The 21,126-nt window shown below is 39.7% G+C and overlaps 1 protein-coding gene and 1 long non-coding RNA gene across 2 annotated transcripts in view; both read right to left on the bottom strand.

Annotated features, from left to right (window-relative positions):
- Positions 1-21,126, bottom strand: part of LOC136858087 (uncharacterized) — an 880,688-nt gene that overhangs the window by 808,710 nt on the left and 50,852 nt on the right. The window lies entirely within an intron of this gene.
- On the bottom strand, positions 8,391-9,883 carry LOC137501475 (uncharacterized). The gene is made up of 3 exons (XR_011018561.1): positions 9,549-9,883; positions 9,079-9,237; positions 8,391-8,791 (listed from the first exon to the last, which is right to left on the bottom strand). It is a non-coding gene; the product is annotated as an uncharacterized lncRNA (long non-coding RNA).

Raw genomic sequence — 21,126 nt, 5'->3', positions numbered from 1 at the left:
GCGCGTCCTGGACCCTGCTCCGACCAATCTCCGGGAACTTATGGAAAGCTGTGCTGCGGTCATGGATCAATATGTTCCCCCAACGCTTCTGGTGCCCTATGGAGTCCATGTGGAGTCAATTCCTCACCGGTGTAGAGTAAGAAAAGTGTACTATTTGAAAAGGAGAAAGCACAAAAGTAGAACTTGTAAAAAAAGTACTGTACTCTTTAAAAGAGACCCTACGTGAGAATGCAGACAACATAAAATTGAAAATTATGTAAAAATTCAAGCTTGCTTATACGTGATGAATGAATGAATGAATGAATGAATGAATCTTGTTAGCAGCTCACCTCTTGTTTCGTTCACGATTGCGGTGAAAGAAAGGACACTGATAGACAGTTTATATTTTGTCTTATTAAAAGGAGTCGTTCTCTCAGCGATATAATTGTAAGAAAACTATGCAAGCACATATTGCCGTAGGTGAAACGAAGAAATTGGCAACCTATGTATAAGTGAAGTATTATGAATTACGACGATCACCCTATATAGCCATGGTGCGAAAGAAATAGAATGGCGTATGGCTTTTAGTGCCGGGAGTGTCCGAGGACGGTGGAAGGGAGAAAACCATTATATAATAAAATATTCAGGGCATAGCAACAAAATGCAGCACGGATACACTTTACAGGTGATTTTAATGACGACCTTTCTAACTGAAGAGTAAAATAATACACCGTTCCTTCCTTGTTTCTTTCTCTCTTGTTTGTAAGTATTGTGTTTCTCTTCTGGCTTTGATGTTGCTATGCAATTTAAAGACTACAACCTTCTAGCCTTGAATTTTGCACAGACAACGCATTGTACGTATGAATTTGTTTTAAACCCTGGGCAACATTTATAAGACTATCAAATATGTACACAATAATAATGATTTTTGGTTTACATCCCACTAATTTTTCGATGATATTTGAAGGCGCAGAAGTACCGGAATTTTGTCCTGTCGAAGTTTTTTATGTACCAGTAAATATACCGACACAAGGCTGGCGTATTAGGGCACCTTCAAATACCATTGGACTGAGCCCGGATCGAACCCACCAACCTCAGCGACGACAAAAAACAAAACTAGTAAATAGTAATATTTTCAATCCACCACACGAGAACGCACCATAATACCCAGAAACCGCTGGCCAATGTAGCTTAATCACATAGTTTTAGTTTTGTACCTTACGAGGAGTCAGCTATGAAAATGAAAATAATATAAGCTGTGTCCCGAAAATTTTCGTAGGATTCAGTAATACCGAAAGTAGGTGGTAGTACGATCATAAAAATGGTATGCTACCAACTTAAAAGTGTAATATTTCGTTTCACTGAATGACAATGCCAATAACTAAAGTTAGTAAAAGTACAATAATCGATGCTTCACAGATAATAAACCTGAATTATAGTACCTACTGCATTAGACCGAGATTCCAGCACGTTGCCGTAAATGTTACAGCTGTCCGCTCAGGAATTCAAAAACTTCCGTTAGAGCTAGAGAAAAAGGAACGAGAAACGAAGCAACCCTAAGACGAAGAATGAAACTAACAGAGCAAGCAAAGCATGCATCTCCAGGGAATGAAGCAGCTGGCCTTGACTTTTTGAGCGGCCAACAATCCCGACTGCCAGCCCGCTTCGTGCTCTACAGAGAGAGCAGGCCGAGTCCTGCCTGGATATATTACATATATATATATATTACCGCCCTGTCTCTGTTAATACATATAGAAAGGGTGGAACAAATCAACGAATTAATCAAACGAGCTCTGGCACCGACTGAGCGGCTTACGATGTTCTCCAGCAATATTCTTCTTCTTGTAAATGGCCATGACATGAGAAATAATAATGTACTATGTAACTCAAGTCTCATTCTATGCTAATGAAATGATCTTGTATGCTCATGTTGCATTATTTCAATCACTGTAGAAGCGGTAGTCTCTGATACTCGCAATAATCATTTTCACAATCACAACGAGAACACTGATTTTTATTATTGGACCACCAGGTTGAGAACATCAGACCTAATACAACTAAACTAATTTGCTGTTTTATATAAGCTGCTAATTTCGGTCTACTATGTCGATGAACATTAGAAGTGTGATAGTTAATGTAGCATGGATTTTTGAAATATTTAACACATAAGTTAAATTTTACGAGGGTTATAATGAAGAAAAAGTAACAATGCGAGCCAAGGACAGAAGCAGAGGTGCATTAATAAAAAGTACTGTGCTAAGCCGTACATGGACTCTATGAGTGGCATAACACCGGTGGACAACCACATCCTTGCGATTGCTCTAAATTATCAAGACAGTTTGTTTCAAATAATTTTCAATGAAAATCTTGTGCTCAGCTCTTAAACAGACCCTTTAAAATTTTTAGAAGTGAAATTGTAAGCGCACCAGGTTAATTTCAACAGAATTTAATGAAGATAAAAAGGGAATTGCTGCAATGAAAGACGAAAGCAATTTCCAGCAATACCATAAAACACTGATGAAATTCACAGAACTTAAAGACAGCAAAATAATCGATAAAAAGAAAAAGGAAGAAAAATGCAATGTTTACATTTTATTACAGAAAGAACCCAAAGTTGACCACTGGTTCAATTCACACATATTTCGGGGCGGGGGTTAGAGAGAGTGATCCTTCTGCATTCCTTTGTCCGCTGGCGCAGGCTTCCAACGACGAAGGAATAGGAAAGGGCTAGGACTAGGAAGAAAGCAGTCATGGTCCCAATGAAGGTAGAGCTCCAGAATTCGCCTGGAGTGAACAGTATGAAGCCGCGGCAAATCATCTCCAGGGCTGAAAGTAATCCACTGTCATTATTTTACATTTTATCTCTCTTGGTGCGTCTTTATCCTTAATTATTTTTAATTTTCATTTCCTTTCCTTCGTTTTTGACTTCTAAATACTTGAGTACTATTTCAGATCTAATGGCACAGAAGTTACAATTCTCGAAATCGTATTTGCCATGTTTCTTTAAAATATAGGGAGCGTCGAAATCTGAAAGCGTAAACTAACTGGATATTAACTGTAGGCCATGGAAAGTTATTATTCATGTGGTACTATTACCATCTTAGTTACGTAAAAGTCATCACACTTCTCCTCTACTTCCCCTCCCCAATCCCCCATAGGACGACAAATTTGCACCCAATGTCAAGTTTTCCTATTAATCATATCGTCTCACTAAACCAAAATCTAACACCAACCTCCGACAAACTGTCTGAATAGCTCAGCAGATGAGATTACCGAGAGAAGTGAGATATGAACGTCGTTCTATACGTTCTGGCAATCTACAATCTGCGCAGTATATCGTCATTATGTCTGTCAATATATCCATTTTACACAATACAGTGGCATGCCTTTGCTGGCAAGACCTAGTGTTTGCACTGCACTATGTCTTCTGGTGTGGGCTAGAGCAAATTTGTGACTTTAATTCACCTGTTTCAGTCTGATCCTTGGCTTTGACAACATGAAAGTGACTGAGATATGAGCGATGCTAGTAATGTCATTCCTTATACAACCAGTTCCTATTATGAATGGCGTGAAAATGTTGTGCGGGCATTTCAGTGGGCTTGCCTGACTGATATGTAATAGCAACTTCTGGCTCAGTGAGGAAAGCAACGGGAAACTATCTCACTCCTCATTTCCCTAGTACGCCCTTCAGTGACATCTGGGCCACCTATGACGACTGATGACGGAGCTGTTGAGGTCCAAGCACTCAACATACACACAACACACTGGTAGAAATGTTGGCAAGGGAAATAAATTAATATAACAAATTACTTTATCTTAAAATCCTTGTTCATGGTTATTCACTAGCGGGCGGGGGAACATGATTGGCGAAATGCTGCTAGTTTTCAACCCAAACGGCCGAGGTTCGAATCTCGGTGGGTTTCAGAGTAGAATTTTCACCTGAAAAAATCGCATATAACCAGGAAGAGCAACCGGCCAAAGTCTAACTGAAGCAGAGTGGCTCCAACAACTACAGAACTAAGTGGATAAAACTGAAGAAAGTGTTTACTTTTTCAAGCTCAAAGCCAAGGATCCCCTACACCTGACATTTGCCGCCTAATACGATAAGCGTTCTCGAAGCGAATTTCTGGACCTGCTGATCGAAATGTGTTCTTGAAAGAATGGCAAAGAAAATAGCAGGCCAGTACATCGGAGCTCAAAGAAACAAAAACAAAACAAAAAAAACTGCATCCGCAGGACCTCATAACTTGTGAGCATGGAGTGGCTACACCGAGGTTCCAGACTGTGCTAGGTCCCTCACCTTCACCAGTTTTATACAACCTCCTACGAACACCAGCTGTATTCATCCAACCCGACCGTATTAGGTTTGTGAGACCAAGATATTCACTTTTAATGCCACCTTCCTTTCTTATACCTTCATGTCTGATTATTCAATTTTTCTCCACTTGAAGCATCAAGAATCACTACCATCACCGTACCTGCACCATTAGCCCGCTGTCACACAGGGCATCGAACGATCAAGAGCGACCAACTGGCATCGAGTACTAACGACTAAATTCATTTACCTTGTCACACTGCTCATCGATCGAGAGGGATCGACTGCACGGAAACAGCTGATACTCCCGCCCAGTACCGTACAGGCTACAGATGTATTCATATTCACGAGAGAAAAAGAATGTGTTGTGAAAGCGATAATTCGGGTGGAAATATGATTCTAACCTATGAATATATTAGGAGAAAGGAAAGAACCAGACGATCGCAGTGGACAAGGTAAAGAGCCATGGAGAATTCCACCAAAGTGTGCCTTCGTTGCGGAATGACGAAGAAAAATTCAGGAACTAGTACCGAATGCCCATCAATAATTACGGTATAAGGAATTAGAGGAAAAATGAAGTCAATAATAAACATCAGGCAAACAAATTACAGGAAAAGTATAAGTTCTGAGGAAAGGCTGACACTATCGTTAAATTCAATATTCACAACGATTTTTTTAGGTTTAAAGTCAAAAGTGATGTTCACCTTCGAAACAACTACTGTATGTCCGTGGCAAAATATATCAAATAAAAGATTAGTGGCATTCTGCAGGATTCTAATAAAGTATTGATAAAAAGGACTGAAAACTGTTATGTACATCAATTTGAATTCATAATTTGAAGGTGCTACCATCAACAGTGGAAATATATTTATTTAGGCCTACAGGTTTCTGGACATCGGTGACTCATACAGATTTAGGATTGCTCACAATACATCAGTGGATTTGTTCCTATTATATATGATGCCATTCATAGAGCACTACAGCCAGAATTGTTGACAGGGTGAAAATTCCAACAAAAGCCTCACAAAAGTGGCTCATTGTATTTCAAATATTAAGACTAATACCATTTATGCTTATTTGTTTTAATGATGCTGGATCCTGGGGCATAATTACTGTCTTTTCAAATGATATTTTGAGGTGTTTATTAGATGGAGGTTAACAGCTTTTTTTTTTTTTTTTTTTTTCATGCCACTTGATGAGATCCCACCTACCAAAATAATAGACATATCAAGAAATGCTTCCAGTCAAAATTTACATTACCTAATGTAGAAATAGTGTGTCAAGTTTCATTACAATCCTGTAAATAATTTTGAAAGAAAGAAAAATGCACATATGCTCTGAATATTGTGAAAATGATAAAAGCAATGGAGTTCCTTACACTGTTTCTCTCCCTCATGATCCTCTGCAAATCTCTTGTTGCCTCTCCTCTTCTTTGTTATTGTGCCATGTTCAGAATAGTATCATATTGCTTTCATGACGAGCATGTTGCTCAATTTCTGTAGAATCCAGGTCCATATCCAAACTTTGCAAGAATGACAATCCTGTCTTAATTTATATCATTGAAGACTACAGCAGCTAATTTTACCAAATGGCTGTGAAGAAAGGTTGTCTATGGACATCTCTTCCAAAGTAAATTCTCTTTAGGATTCTGTGTATTCACATATGTGTACATTTCTTGAGGAGTTCAGGTGAGGCTAGTGCTCTGTACACTAGCTTAATAACTATAGGAAAAGCTTCTGGAATATTGTTCTAATAAGTACGTTGGCAGTGTAATAGACTGATACTTGTCAAAACTACATGTAAATTACACACAAGGTCTTGTTTATTACCCTCATCACTAAGCATAAAGTACTGTCTCCCCAAACTTTGCACTGGCAAGCTGATCTAATTGCTCACTTGGCAATAATAAGCCAATTAATATAAATCCTGCACTTCCATCCAAGTTACTGGTAAACTCCCTGGTACAGAGTAACAACTTTTTCCGCAAAGGTCTGGTAGGACTCTCTTTCTTACCTCAATGTTGATTTTGCCTTTCTGTGTATTGTTCATATGTAACTTCTTTACTGATATGAACATGACCAAGCCTATCTATCCATCCTGAAATACTTTCCTTATGAATCAGTTCAAGGAAAATGAAAACTTTGCCTTCAATTTCACCAAAAATGAGAACCAACCACTGCAAAAAAATAATAGGTGCTAATAACAAGCACCTTGCCTTCTATTTTTAGAAGTGAAGAGTATGCCTTTCTAACAACTAAATAGACTACTATTGCCGTCTACAGTAAAATGTTATTTAGGCCTCAGGTGGTAAATGATTTAATTTTGCTATATCTTACATTGCCTACGTCAAAACTGTTTGTAAATACCAATTATATAAATGAATGTTTGACAGAGTAGGGTGTATGGGCCTTGTAAGATCTTGGATTGACTTACAGGGTAATTAATCTACTCAACCTTTTATTACAAGCATGTAACTGTCATATGAATATATTTTTTATAAATAATGTACATATTCTGCCATCATATTCCCTTAATATCACATCACACAAAATACAGTTTTTTATGTTGTAGATTAAAATCTACAAAACTTTGGTGGAAACATCTGTCAAAATAGTTACAAATGAATTTTTCATCTTTGTTTTTCATTGTTTATATGGATCTACAGCACAAGAAATAAAATAATCAGTCTACCTTGATGCCCTCTGTAGGCCTATATGTTATTAATAAATTATAAGTACAGTAACAGACATGAAAGTAGTGATCGCTGGTGCAGACAGGTACAATGGCAGGAGAGTACTTGGAATGAGGAGATAAAGGCTACCTAAGTTACAAAGTTATAAGGTGGCAGGGAGGGATTCTGTCAGGTATAACTGTAATAAGAATTTTGTCCTATGCAAACAACTTGGTCTATTGAAACTGTGCAATCTAATATTAATGGATCTACAGTACAAGAAATAAAATAATCAGGCTACCTTGATGCCCTCTGTAGGCCTATATGTTATTAATAAATTATAAGTACGGTAACAGACATGAAAGTAGTGATTGCTGGTGCAGACAGGTACAATGGCAGGAGAGTACTTGGAATGAGGAGATAAAGGCTACCTAAGTTACAAAGTTATAAGGTGGCAGGGAGGGATTCTGTCAGGTATAACTGTAGTAAGAATTTTGTCCTATGCAAACAACTTGGTCTATTGAAACTGTGCAATCTAATATTAATGGATCTACAGCACAAGAAATAAAATAAGCAGTCTACCTTGATGCCCGTTGTAGGCCTATATGTTATTAATAAATTATAAGTACGGTAACAGACATGCAAGTAGTGATTGCTGGTGCAGACAGGTACAATGGCAGGAGAGTACTTGGAATGAGATAAAACAGAACTGAATGTCAGGTTGAGAATACAAAACTGGAACAGGTAGATAATTTCAAATAGGTATTTAGGATGTGTATTCTCGCAGGATGGCAGTATAGCAAGCAACATTGAACACAGATGCAGTAAACCCAATGCAATGAGCTTGCAGTTGTGATCAACAGTATTCTGTAAGAAGGCAGTCAGCTCCTGGACAAAACTACTAATGTCTTTACACTGGTCTGGTTTCAGACCACCTGTGCTGTACAAACCTAGTGCAATGAGTTTGCAGTTGCGATCAACAGTATACCATAAGAAGGAAGTCTCAATACGCTGGTCTGGTTTCAGACCACCTGTGCTGTACAAACCTAGTGCAATGAGTTTGCAGTTGTGATCAACAGTATACCGTAAGAAGGAAGTCAGCTCTTGGACAGAACTATCAATACGCTGGTCTGGTTTCAGACCACCTGTGCTTTACAACTGCTTACTACATACACACAGAAAGGACCTACTACATGTATTTCAAAAACTCCTTTCCTTGTAAACCATACCTGTTCTACCACATAAAATATACAAATTAAGATGTTGTAATAATGCTAATAATTAATAAAAATTGGAGTTAAGGTTCTTTCCCATCAGGTCCTAATACACATAACTCACTGAGTATTCCAATAAATATTGATAGATAAGTATAACAAAAAAATGATTTAATTTAAAAAGTAGAACATTTCTCAAGAAAAATTTTATTAGATTCTTTCTTGGTCTAACACTGTATACAACAGTTTCTGAATTTTAACTTTGAAAACCCTTCGACCTAGTTCACTCATTCTTTCCATGTCATCATGAAGACACTAAAAATAACATTGATTATATTTTCTTTTCAGTTTTCAGTATCTTTTCTAAATATTCACTTAACACATCACTGTCACTTTCACATTTCTGTTTCTTTTATTTTTAACTGCTGGCAAAGCTGTTTGTAGAAGCAGAAGCCACTGGACTGGAAGTTGAAGTCCCTTCAGTAATTTCTGAACTGTAGGAGTTAAACCCCTCCAACACAAATTATTTCTGCTTCCTCCTCCTATATTTCAGCTTGGTGAAAAGGCTCTCATACACCAGGTGCCACTTCCATACATGTGTTTGATATAGAACTGAAAAAAATGAACAACATATTAATGCAATTCTTCTAAATTGGAGCTACATTTTAGTCTGGACACAAGCCTTCTGTTTAAGAAATTGTTACTTTCAATAATTATTTTAGTAAGATGATTGCTAGGTTAGATTATATTATATTACTTTCAGTTATATCTGATAAATTAATGAACAGATGGGTGGAACTTATGGCCTACAGACTGAATCTTCCCCTCACTCTTTCACAACTAGAACACTGGTCTGTAATGTAGGCCTACTTTTAAAAATAAATATTACAGAATTGTACCTTCTTCCAGCAATGAAGAGTTCCAGAAAGTTGAGGGCATTGAAGTAGACCCATTTTATGTTTTCTGTACAGCAGAACCTGGGAGGAGAGGGAGGATGTTATCTCTCCAAGTTCGATATCCAGCCCTCAGAATTTGCCATGTTTTGGCACAACTTTTTCCTGAAACAATGAATCAGAATATTGTGACAAAGAAAATGTACATGTAGTAGGCCTACTTATGGCATAGGCCTACACTTATTTGTCATTAAAGCAAACAATGGTATTCATTTCATTAGGTACGAGATGGAGGTTAGGAAAGCACTGCTTATGTTTTCCAAACATTTCTTCAATTAAGTTACAAGAATGATAATTACTACTTCTCCTAGTGTAACTCATTTTACCACTCTATTCCGTATAATATACTTTATCAATAAATAATCTAAGATAACACTATTCATAAGATAATCGTAATAAATCTAATAATTACTTACCAGTTTTTGTCCCAATTCTCCACACTATAGAATGCCATACAAAATTCACGGTCTCCCTATTACTATATCCAGGGAGTCTAGGATTATACACCACTTTGTTTTCATACACTAAGCAAATTAATGTTTCGATTTCATCAACAGATGACTATGTTGCGTCCGCCATTATCGAACGACTGCGACTGAAAAACGGACACGTTTGTTTTTACAAACCAGTCGATCTTCATCGCTCGTAGTTGATCGCTGACGATCGATGCTGTGTGACTGGTGCCACTGCCCTCTGTAGGTTTGTTTTCTTAGTCGGTCGATCGCAGTCGTTCGATCGAGCCTGTGTGACAGCCCCCAGAATCAATGGGTAAGCGTAATCCAGAACCTTCGACACAATGTTCTGTAAGGTGAATCATCGTACCGGGCAATTAACATGAACTACAGTAGAACTACAGAAACTAAAAAAAAAGATACAATCCTCACGGGAAATAACCGCCATGGGCACGGGTAGTGTCTCTGCCTGTTATTGGGAAGTTCTGCGTTCGTTTTCCGGCTGGTCCAAGGATTTTAATTCCGAACTGACATTGTGAGGATTGGAATGGAATTCACGCACCATCGTGAGATAAACTGATGAGCTGTTGATATGAAAGGCAGCGGATCTGGGTAAGAAAATCAAGCACCCCAATACCTACAAGCTGTAAGCTGTATGAGCCATATAATTTAAAAGAGAAACGTAGCTGGGTATTTTCATTACCAGAGTAGAATGACATGAGGCAACGTAAGGGACTTCATTATAAGTTCATTATACTATCCACTGTTAGAATAATACCAAAGGTTTTTAATTTAATATAGTCTTGTATTCCAGGATCAGACTCTTTAGATGAATGTTCAGAGGGTCTCGGGTTCGATTTCCGACTGGCCCGGGAATTTTAGCTCTGGTTAAAGTTAAAACCTCTAATTCGGGGGCTGGATGATTGTGTACCTCTATGCACATCTTCATTTACATAGTCTGGCTCCATGGCTGAGTAGTCAGCGTCTTGATCTTCGGACACGGAGTCCCGGATTCGATTTCCGGTAGGGCAGAAGGATTTTAAACAATCCCTTGATGCATGGACCGAGCGTCTGCGGTGTCCCCAACATCTCTGTAACTCGCAACCCCCCCCCCCCACACACACACACTTTTCCCCTTTGCGAAAATCAAATGATCGTAAATATGCCACTCGGTCATGGCCGTCTATCAACGGCTTCTGATTTCAGATGATCCGTCAGCCATAAGATATAGCCTCTACGGTTGCTAGGTAACATTGTCTGGCCATCCATCCATGTCTTACATCACAGCTAGGGTTACATTTCCGTCACAGTAACTTCCATCCCAAGCCTCATGGTCTAGGTGTAGCGAGCCTGCCTCTCACCGGCAGAACTTGGGTTCAATTCGTGGCCAATGTCAGATTTTTATCTGGATCGGAGGGCTGGTTCGAGGTATACTGGGCGACGTACGTGAGAACAACTGAGGAACAATCAGACGTTGAGACAGCGGCCCCGTTCTAGAAAGCAAAAAATAACGCTAACCACGCATCACCTCGTGATCTGCTGGCCTACGAGATGAGCAGCGGTCGCTTGGTAAGACAACGCCTATTAGGATTGTATCACCATAAGAGTTTGGTAGTAATAATAATAATAATAATATTAAATTAATAAGATATTGGTTTTACGTCCCACTAACTACTTTTACGGTTTTCGGAGACACCGAGGTGCCGTAATTTAGTCCCACAGGTGTTCTTTTACGTGCCAGTAAATCTACCGACACGAGGCTGACGTATTTGAGCACCTTCAAATACCACCGGACTGAGCCAGGATCGAACCTGCCAAGTTGGGGTCAGAAGGCCAGCGGCTCAACCGTCTGAGAAACTCAGCCCGGCTATTATTATTATTATTATTATTATTATTACTCTGTATTTTAAGATCATTTTAACTGCTGTATAATCGGTTTTAGGGACGGCGGTGTATACTTCTAAACAGGCACTCGAACGTGCTAGTAAATGTACTAACATAGATCTCTCTTAAGTGCCAATCGACAGGAGGGCCTACCGTAATATTGTTCCCAGTGGAAAGAATGTAGTCTTATTTAAGCTTCGATCCTCACAGTAGCCTAGGATTTAAATGAGAAATCCACAGAACAGAATATTCTTCCAAAAGATGTTTCAAAATGCAAAGGTAAGCACACACAGTCATTCATCATTTTCGTGTCCGTTCAGCATTTCCAAAAAACTGCAGCGGCGATGGCCTTGTTGTTTCCTCTAAAAGTCTTGTGATGTGCATGGGTTGTCCAGGAGGGGACAGATAAGTTGGTGGCATGGGGTCTTGTTCAGTATCAAATTCACACGAAGTTTGCTGGATGGAACCCTATTTCTTCGAGGGACGCCCACTCTAAGCGGTTGAGGGACCTCCATACAGGGTAAGGTAGGTCGGCGCCTAGAGCTATACTGAAATTCAAGTTAAGAGCTTAGGAAAAGTATCCTTCCGCATGTGAGCACGTCCCCTGTTCCCCCTTCCCGTCTCGTCTTGGTTCTCCATCTCCGCCACAACCAGCTTATCATTAACGCCGTGCGTCCATCTGACAAGTACAGTACTTCATTCTGAAATAGTGAAGCATCAAACGAAATCACTGCCTTTCACATAGCTGTACTTTGATTACGTACCATACCTATTTATTCCTTTATTGACCATGTAAAACCTACAGATTACTGACGAATTCCGAGGCAAGAGAAGCAAGAATTATTTTTGTTTCATAATGCGATTTGTGTGAGGCACATGGAGACTTACAACATACGTATACGATTCCGCTCTCGTGCAACGACTGTCAGTGGCAGTTTCTCATAGTTAAAAAAGCTGAAAAACCCACCGGTGAGTGGGATTGCAAAATACAATGCTTCCAGGAATGTTGTAAATATTGTAGTCTCGTCATTCGGAAGGTAAAAACGAACTCATGATCCTCTCATGACAACATTTCTGTAGGTAGAGGGCGGTTGCGAATATAAAGTAAAGTACACATTATTATTATTATCATCGAATACGCCAAAGATCCTATTCCCATACCGTGTTAAGGCCCTTCCTGTTTTATTTACGGCGAGTGCTGAGCTGACACATCGTTCTTTCCCTGGAGACTTGGATTTTCCATTCCAAGCGAACGGCGTAAACACTGTACACAGAAACGCCGATCAGCTGCGCGGACTTCACGTCTTCCACAGTCCACAGTGGATTCTAATCTCGTAGACTACTGTAAACGTTTAAAACAATTTGGTTTAGATTTTCTACTTTATTTTCCTCTACTTTTGTTAGCTTTAAAGTATTTCACAGGGAACTCAAGCGTCACAGCATCACACACGTCTTGCTCACAGCTGGCAGCCATTATGAATACTGAACAGTGAACACGCTGTTGCAGCCAGTATTGCCAACAGTTTTCTTGGATCCATCTTCAACGTCCCACCTATTATGCGAACTTATCAACAGTGGAATGCACTCGAACAAACTTACTAAGTACACAGTGCAATAAGATATCAATATCATATTAAATTATTATTATTTTGCTACATACACCACTGAGAACAATAACTATTCACAGCCATCTACGTATGAAATATAAGAGTTGGTAACGAACCCGAATAACATACAACCTGTGATATATTTTCCATATTTATACAGGGCAAAAATTTTAATTCATCAAGTCAGTTCACCAGAATATCTAACCAAACTGAAGGAAGCTCCTGACTTCAGGAACAAGTAACAAACCTAGGGAACTATTTGGCGCTGCGGAAGCCTTTTCACCGACCAGAAGTCTGACTAACATCAAAGGGACCGCTAAGGTCTTAAGTTGACTCTCAGTATAGTTCTTTCTTTGAAGACATATCTTTGGGCAGTGAGCTCCTCCATCTGTTAAGAAGCATACACAGTGGCGGTGATACAGCTGTGCTGGTGGTGGTGATGAGGAGGTAGTAGATTAAGTTACGTCTAGATTAAGTTATTCGTGTGTTTAATCATTCATTTCCGAAACTAGTTTTAAAACTATGGACTTCCCCCCCCCCCAAAAAAGTAGAGGACAATGTTAATAATAATAATAATAATAATAATAATAATAATAATAATAATAATAATAATAATGCTATTTGCTTTACGTCCCACTAACTACTCTTGTACGGTTTTCGGAGACGCCGAGGTGCCGGAATTTAGTCCCGCAGGAGTTCTTTTACGTGCCAGTAAATCTACCGACACGAGGCTGACGTATTTGAGCACCTTCAAATACCACCGGACTGAGCCAGGATCGAACCTGCCAAGTTGGGGTCAGAAGGCCAGCGCCTCAACCGTCTGAGCCACTCAGCCCGGCAAGGACAATGTTAAATAGAAACAAGAAAAGAGAATGAAAGAAAACATGACAGTGTATTATAGTGATTCCAGGAAGTCTTGTGTAGGTCGAGCAGCAGATTCACTCTACGCTAGTACATAAGATGAATTATTAGGCGGAAACTTCCCAGGGCATCTCGCAATGTATGTTACTCAACCCCAGAAAATTCACACAATTTATTGTGTCGTGTTCTGGGTCTCATCATTAACCTCATTCGTCTTACGGTGAAAACATTTTACGTAAGGGTCACAAATAAAAAGGGAAGTTCTCAGGCATTGCGCGGTATTTGTCTCGTCAAAACATGACTGCTTATTGCAATGAGAGAGAATTTCAAACTTTCTCAAAGTACAATCTAACGAACATCATATATGTTTATACTCGTCGTGCTAATGTTGAGAACTAAGGAAGAGTAAAGAGGGAGAAATTAGAAAGTTCTCGTTACCGGACGGAATAGGCAGCCTAACATGGCAGGGAGAAAACAATGAAGATTTGGAAGGAAGAAAAACTACGTTAACCAAAAAATTAAAATGTATAATATTAAATTACATGTCAACCAAAACATAAAGCTTTGTTCAATGTTCCTCAACTACAATGGGTTTTAAAGGGGTGCGTTAACTCACTCCTAGAATTGAGTTCTGTAATGTGTCAGTAATCTAATTTGATTTAACGTCACTAGCCTGTCGATTTCGATGTTCATTTTTGCTCTTCAACATGTCAGAGAAACTTGAATTATATTGAGCGACTTACTGCTGAGTTTTAATTAATTTTGTGGGGTAAACACCAAATGAGTCACCAGATACATGCCGACACTGTACGGTAGGGAGGACCGAATGAAGATTTTTCCGTCCTTCAAAATTCCCACTCCCTCTGCTAGTTTTCAACCGCGATTTTGGGATATGGAGACCTACAATATACCAATTCTAAATCCCTACAAAAACTCTATCCTTACTACACCGATAAAAGCATCAAAAACAAAAACACTCGACTAGCAAAAATACTACTGGAACCCGCCAGTCAAAGTGAAGACTCAACGCTTATCAATGTAACGCCAGACTATTCCTGTGACGACAATTCCTCGTCAGTATAAGAATGGAGATAAATCTCCTTCTGCTTTTGATCATTATTATGACAACATTACTCCAATGGAATCTTAACAGTTATCGATCACAGTTAGAATATCAACAACTCCGTTATCTGTCTCCTAGGAACTTTCAAAACGACTTTGCTGCCAATCTAAGACTCTACAGTCAACCACAAAAATAGAACTAATGTGAATCATGCAAGGGGAGGAGTAGCTACTTATTTATATCAAAAACAATTTATATGTCAAAGAAATTACTGTTAACACTAATTTGGGAGCTGTAGGTAATTCAGTCCATCTACCACCTTCTCTATGTATCTGCAATGTTTATATTCCAAACAGTTATTTGTTTCCAGGTGATGAAAGTGGGGCCAGTATCCAGTAATCGGGAAATAGTGGGTTCGAACACCACTGTCGGCAGCCCTAAAGCATTCATCCTAGTGGGTGACTTCAACAGCCACAACACGTTATGGGGTAGTCATAGTTCTGATGCACAGAGTAATAAATAAGTTACAAGATAATGAGCAACTGCAAAATGTTCTCGATAATGTTGTGAGATGGACATGATGTATGATGATAAACGGGGTTAAAAGTCAGGTTGTGTGTGAGTTTCACAAATAGGAAAAGTCCACTCAATTTTAATTACTGCTTTGATAGTTTGAAAGTTCCTTATGGTGATGATAACTGTAAGTACCTAGGTGTTAATATAAGGACATATCTTCATTGTGGTAATCACATAAATGGGATTGTAAATAAAGGGTACAGATCTCTGCACATGATTATGAGGGTGCTTAGGGGTTATAGTAAGGATGTAAAGGAGAGGGCATATAAGTCTCTGGCAAGATCCCAACTAGAGTATGGTTCCAGTGTAAGTGAGCCTCACCCGGATTACTTGATTCAAAAACTGGAAAAAAACAACAACAAAGAAAAGCAGCTCGATTTGTTCTGGATGTCCAACAAAAGTGTAGCGTCAGAAAAATGTTGCAAAGTTTGGGCTGGGAAGACTTGGGAAAAATAGCAAATAGCAAAACAAACAATTTTTTTTTTGCTAGGGGCTTTACGTCGCACCGACGCAGATACGTCTTATGGCGACGATGGGATAGGAAAGGCCTAGGAGTTGGAAGGAAGTGGCCGTGGCCTTAATTAAGGTACAGCCCCAGCATTTGCCTGGTGTGAAAATGGAAAACCACGGAAAACCAACTTCAGGGCTGCCGATAGTGGGATTCGAACCTACTATCTCCCGGATGCAAGCTCACAGCCGCGCGCCTCTACACGCACGGCCAACTCGCCCGGTACAAAAAAAAGTAGGAAAGATCACAATATGAAGATAAAGATGGAATACAAGAGGACAAACTGGCGCAAGTATTCATTTATAGGAAGTGAGTTAGGGATTGGAATAACTTACCAAATTTCCAGTTTCTTTGAAATCATTTAAAGAAAGGCTAGGAAACAACAGATAGGGAATCTGCCACCTGGGCGACTACCCTAAATGCAGATCAGTATCTGTAGACATGATACTGTATAGGCTTTTGGGCTTATGCCGTGTCAAGAAAATAATGTGAAATTCTTTACTTCTCTTGTGGACAGTCGAGATTTTCTTCTGATGATCCAGAGCACAGTTCTCTGCGAAACGTAAAAAATTTCACCATATTTTCTTGACACGGCATAAGCCCGAAAGCCTATACAGTATCATGTCTATATGTACGGGCCATGAAAGCATCAATGGCAACAGATTGGTATTGATTGATTGATTGATTGATTGACTGATTCAATTCTTATAAATTCTACTGGTCCAACTCGCTTTGACATAGCCCACGGCACCTGTAGTAGTATAGACCTAACCATCTGCACGCCGGACATATCAAACCTTTTCAACTGGTCTGTTTATTCCAAGGAAATAGTGAACACTTCCCGAACGAATCAGATGATCATGCAGCAAAAGAGGTTACTAGTCTTCCAATCAACGACCCTCAAATTGCCACTCCACGTTCTGATATCGTCGCTTATATCAAAATCAAACTATACGAGCAATGGAAAATGAACTGGCAACCTCCAAAAAACTGAAATGATATCTACGAGAATATATCCTTTCCAAATCCTCACCAAACATGAACAAGCCTTAATCTCCCGACTAAGACCAAGACACACCAAGATCACCCACAATTATCTCCTAGAAAAGAAACAACCTCCCACCTGCAGTAAATACAACTGTTCCCTTACTGTCAAGCATATCATCTCAGAATGTCAACTGTATCACCATTGGCGCCAACACCACAACATGCCTAAGGAAATGGAAGTGACACTGGCTTCTCCAGCACTGAGTCATCAAGTCATCAACTCCTCAAGGACACTGGCCTGCACTCCAAAATCTAATTACGTTATACTTATTTATATTTTCCTTATAATTACAATATTGCCTCTGTGGATCAGCGGTAGAGTGTCGGCCACCGGATCCCAAGATAGCGGGTTCAAACCCGGCAGAGGTAGTCGGATTTTTGAAGGGCGGAAATAAGTCCATTCGACACTCCATGTCGTACGATGTCGGCATGTAAAAGATCTCTGGTGACACATTTGGTGTTTACCCGACAAAATTCATTAAATCTCAGCCATAGACGCCCAAGAGAGTTTCGGTTTACTCGGTCTGCCATCTAGTGGGGGCCTAGAGTAAAACGGAACGTCGAAATTGACGAGCAGACAGCCAGATGGCGTCAAATTGAAATGTTTGCACACGGTAGCTGAGGCCATACGATTATTATTATTATTATTATTATTATTATTATTATTATTATTATTATTATTATTATTATTATTGTTACGATTTCTCCGTAATCATACGTAAGAGTCGCGATAAGAACTTGGAGTTAAAGCGACTATAAACAACCCTAATAAAAAATATACCAATTTTATATCCACTAACTCAACTCTCGCATTTGGGCGCTTCTATGGCTACTTACTGGTATCTACTCCGCAACGTTGAGCAAAGAAAGCGAACACCTCAAGCAACTATATACTCCCTGCCATGTAAGCTTATTAATACAGAAGGTAGTGACTTTTAGTTATTTTCTAACTGTTGGGTTCGATTCATTGCCGCTAACTATACGGTTTAGGGACCCTACTTGCCGATACGACGTTTTACAGTTACTGTTAATTTTGCACGTTGACACTATATGTTTTTCGTGACTTGCGAGATTTAAGTATTGCCACTGCCCTATTGTGAACATCACAAATGTTACATTTGGGGGTATAAGTAAATCACATTTTCTTTTTCTGTAGGTTTGTAAATCTGTTTGGGCAATACCAGGTAAGTAGAATTGTGACATTTTCGAATAATGCATGTAATACCGTACTTGGTGTGAACGCTGCATTTTAATAATACGGTCTTATTTCGTCCATTTCGCATGTATAGAATGCAATTAGGATGTCTAAGAAGCAAGAAAAAACTGCAACAACTCCTCCGAAAAGGAAAGCAACGTTGCCTCGTCTATAAGATCAGTTCAGTTGAAATGGAAGGAAATTTCGTTATCAACCTAACCTAACCTTGACTTGTCACGAATTTGGTACGGTTTGCAGACCAAGCCTTTGTGTATTCTCATTGACTTGCAGAATATGTACATGCAATATATTTGTTTGTGTGTTATTAGAGCGTGGTTTCACTTCAGTCCGACAAGTAACTGCAAAGTTCAAAAAGGGGGTTGAATTATTTACACCAGGCAAACACCGAATAATACGGTTATAGTAATGCGTAGGATACCAAAATAAAGGCAGAAATATATAACAATAAATTGAGGATGGTGAGAGAGAGCGTGTATTTCCTTAATTCTTCACTGATCTTGATAACCGAGTTAATTATGAATACCTTGATTGATCATATGCTTGGGTAAGGAAACCTCCATTATTGATACTTATGTCACCGAGCTCGATAGCTGCAGTCGCTTAAGCGCGGCCAGTATCCAGTATTCTGGACATAGTAGGTTCGAACCCCACTGTCGACAGCCCTGAAGATGGTTTTCCGTGGTTTCCCATTTTCACACCAGACAAATGCTGGGGCTGCACCTTAATTAAGGCCACGGCCGCTTCCTTCCCACTCCTAGCCCTTTCCTGTCCCATCGTCGCCACTGTGTCAGTGCGACGTAAAACAACTAGCAAAAAAAAAAACTTATGTTGAGGTTAGTATGTTGATTGTTATGTCTCGTGATTTCAATATGTAACTAGTCAAGTTGGCAGCAGTGATGAGCCATTAAAAAAAGAGAGAGGGCGGCGATATTTGCCTTTCAGTGTACAGCCTTACGTGCCGAGTACTACACTACGTACCCGGTCGGTGAACTGAATGCGTGTGCGGTGCCTACCTGATCTCAGCTGAGTCTAGCATTGCTCCCACTCGTGGCAAATTTTCTCTCTGTCATATTTGCATTTCAATCTACGTTCGCTAACTCTTGCTCTCCACCGACCCTTACGATATTATATATGCAGAGCCGAAGAAGTCTTTCAATTTTCCACCCTTCAGTTCCCTTTCTTTCCTCCAGCCCAAAATCCCTTTCCAAGAGGGCCAGGGGATCTTCAGCTTTTACCGAAGTTAATACTGACACTGTATTATTATGAAAATGAAAATCCACACCCTGTTTCCAGTCATTCGACCGGGTCAAGAATGGAATTAATGACGCCCCGTCTAGCGACGAGGATAGGAACTGTGCCGGCCGAAGCCTGCCACACTCCTCTGGGGCAATGGTTATTGACTGATAGATGAAATGAAATGATACTGGAGAGTGTTGCTGGAATGAAAGATGACAGGGAAAACCGGAATACCCGGAGAAAAACCTGTTCCGTCTCTGCTTTGTCCAGCACAAATATCACATGGTGTGACAGGAATTTGAACCACGGAACCCACCGGTGAGAGGCCGGACTGCATTATTATACACCATCTTAATTAGATGTATTTCATCATACTGCACAACCCACGTACCGGTACTTAAAATGATCTACGTGTTCCAGCGTCGTATTTCCTGTCTGAGCCAAGATCCAGCTCTGGTGAGACCTTGCGTTCACAACAAGTTCTACTTTCGCGATTTCTCAATAGGATCGTTGGCTTTGACTTTGAAAATAATTGAGTTATGAGTAACACTAATAACGTAATCGCTCATGCAGCCACTTCCTGCGATGAATAGTGTATTTTTTTTTTTTTGCTAGGGGCTTTACGTCGCACCGATACAGATAGGTCTTATGGCGACGATGGGATAGGAAAGGCCTAGGAGTTGGAAGGATGCGGCCGTGGCCTTAATTAAGGTAAAGCCCCAGCATTTGCCTGGTGTGAAAATGGGAAACCACAGAAAGCCATCTTGAGGGCTGCCGATAGTGGGATTCGAACCCACTATCTCCCGGACGCAAGCTCACAGCCGCGCGCCTCTACGCGCACGGCCAACTCGCCCGGTGAATAGTGTTAAAAAAGTGTGGCTTACAGAGGGTCGGAGTACGTTTCACAAGAAAAATGTATCCTATTGGAATGATGGATCAGCGTTAAACTCTGGTAATGCAATACTTATGTGTTGAAGCAAACACCCGTGTAGTACTGCATTTCGGAGTGTTTCGGGGTGAAAATTGCGAAGATTCCTTCATAACGTGTTCCTGGTGAGAACTTCATATCTTCTTTGCCCATTCTGTTCTTTCGTGACATTACCATGAAGAGGAACAACATATCTTCGAATCATGAGATAGTAAAGTCTATATGTTAGAATGTGATGGATGTATTAACGTGCATCTATCACAGAATTCAAGGTCCTGAACTACAAGGAGTTAGGAGATGTTGTGTATACCAACATTTTCTAAATCGTCGTCCTTAGTCAGTGGAACTACTTCATTTTAAGTAAAATTTGTACTCCGTGCACATTCCCATACCAACATTATTGAAATATGGCTACTGTATCCAAATAAATCGCTGTGTACTTCTGTTCATTCCAGGTGGGCATCAAGCAATCATCAGTGATAAGAACAGTGTACAGCTTATTGAACTTACATAACTAACATTGAACATGAGGAACAGAATGCTGACAGAATGCTTAGTAAAATGTTTAATTTGTCACTGAACCTTGAACCAATTGAAGAAATTCAATCTAAAACGA

Source organism: Anabrus simplex, chromosome 1 (assembly GCF_040414725.1).
Source record: "Anabrus simplex isolate iqAnaSimp1 chromosome 1, ASM4041472v1, whole genome shotgun sequence".
NCBI lineage: Eukaryota > Metazoa > Arthropoda > Insecta > Orthoptera > Tettigoniidae > Anabrus > Anabrus simplex.
This window is presented reverse-complemented; position numbering and strand designations above follow the sequence as displayed.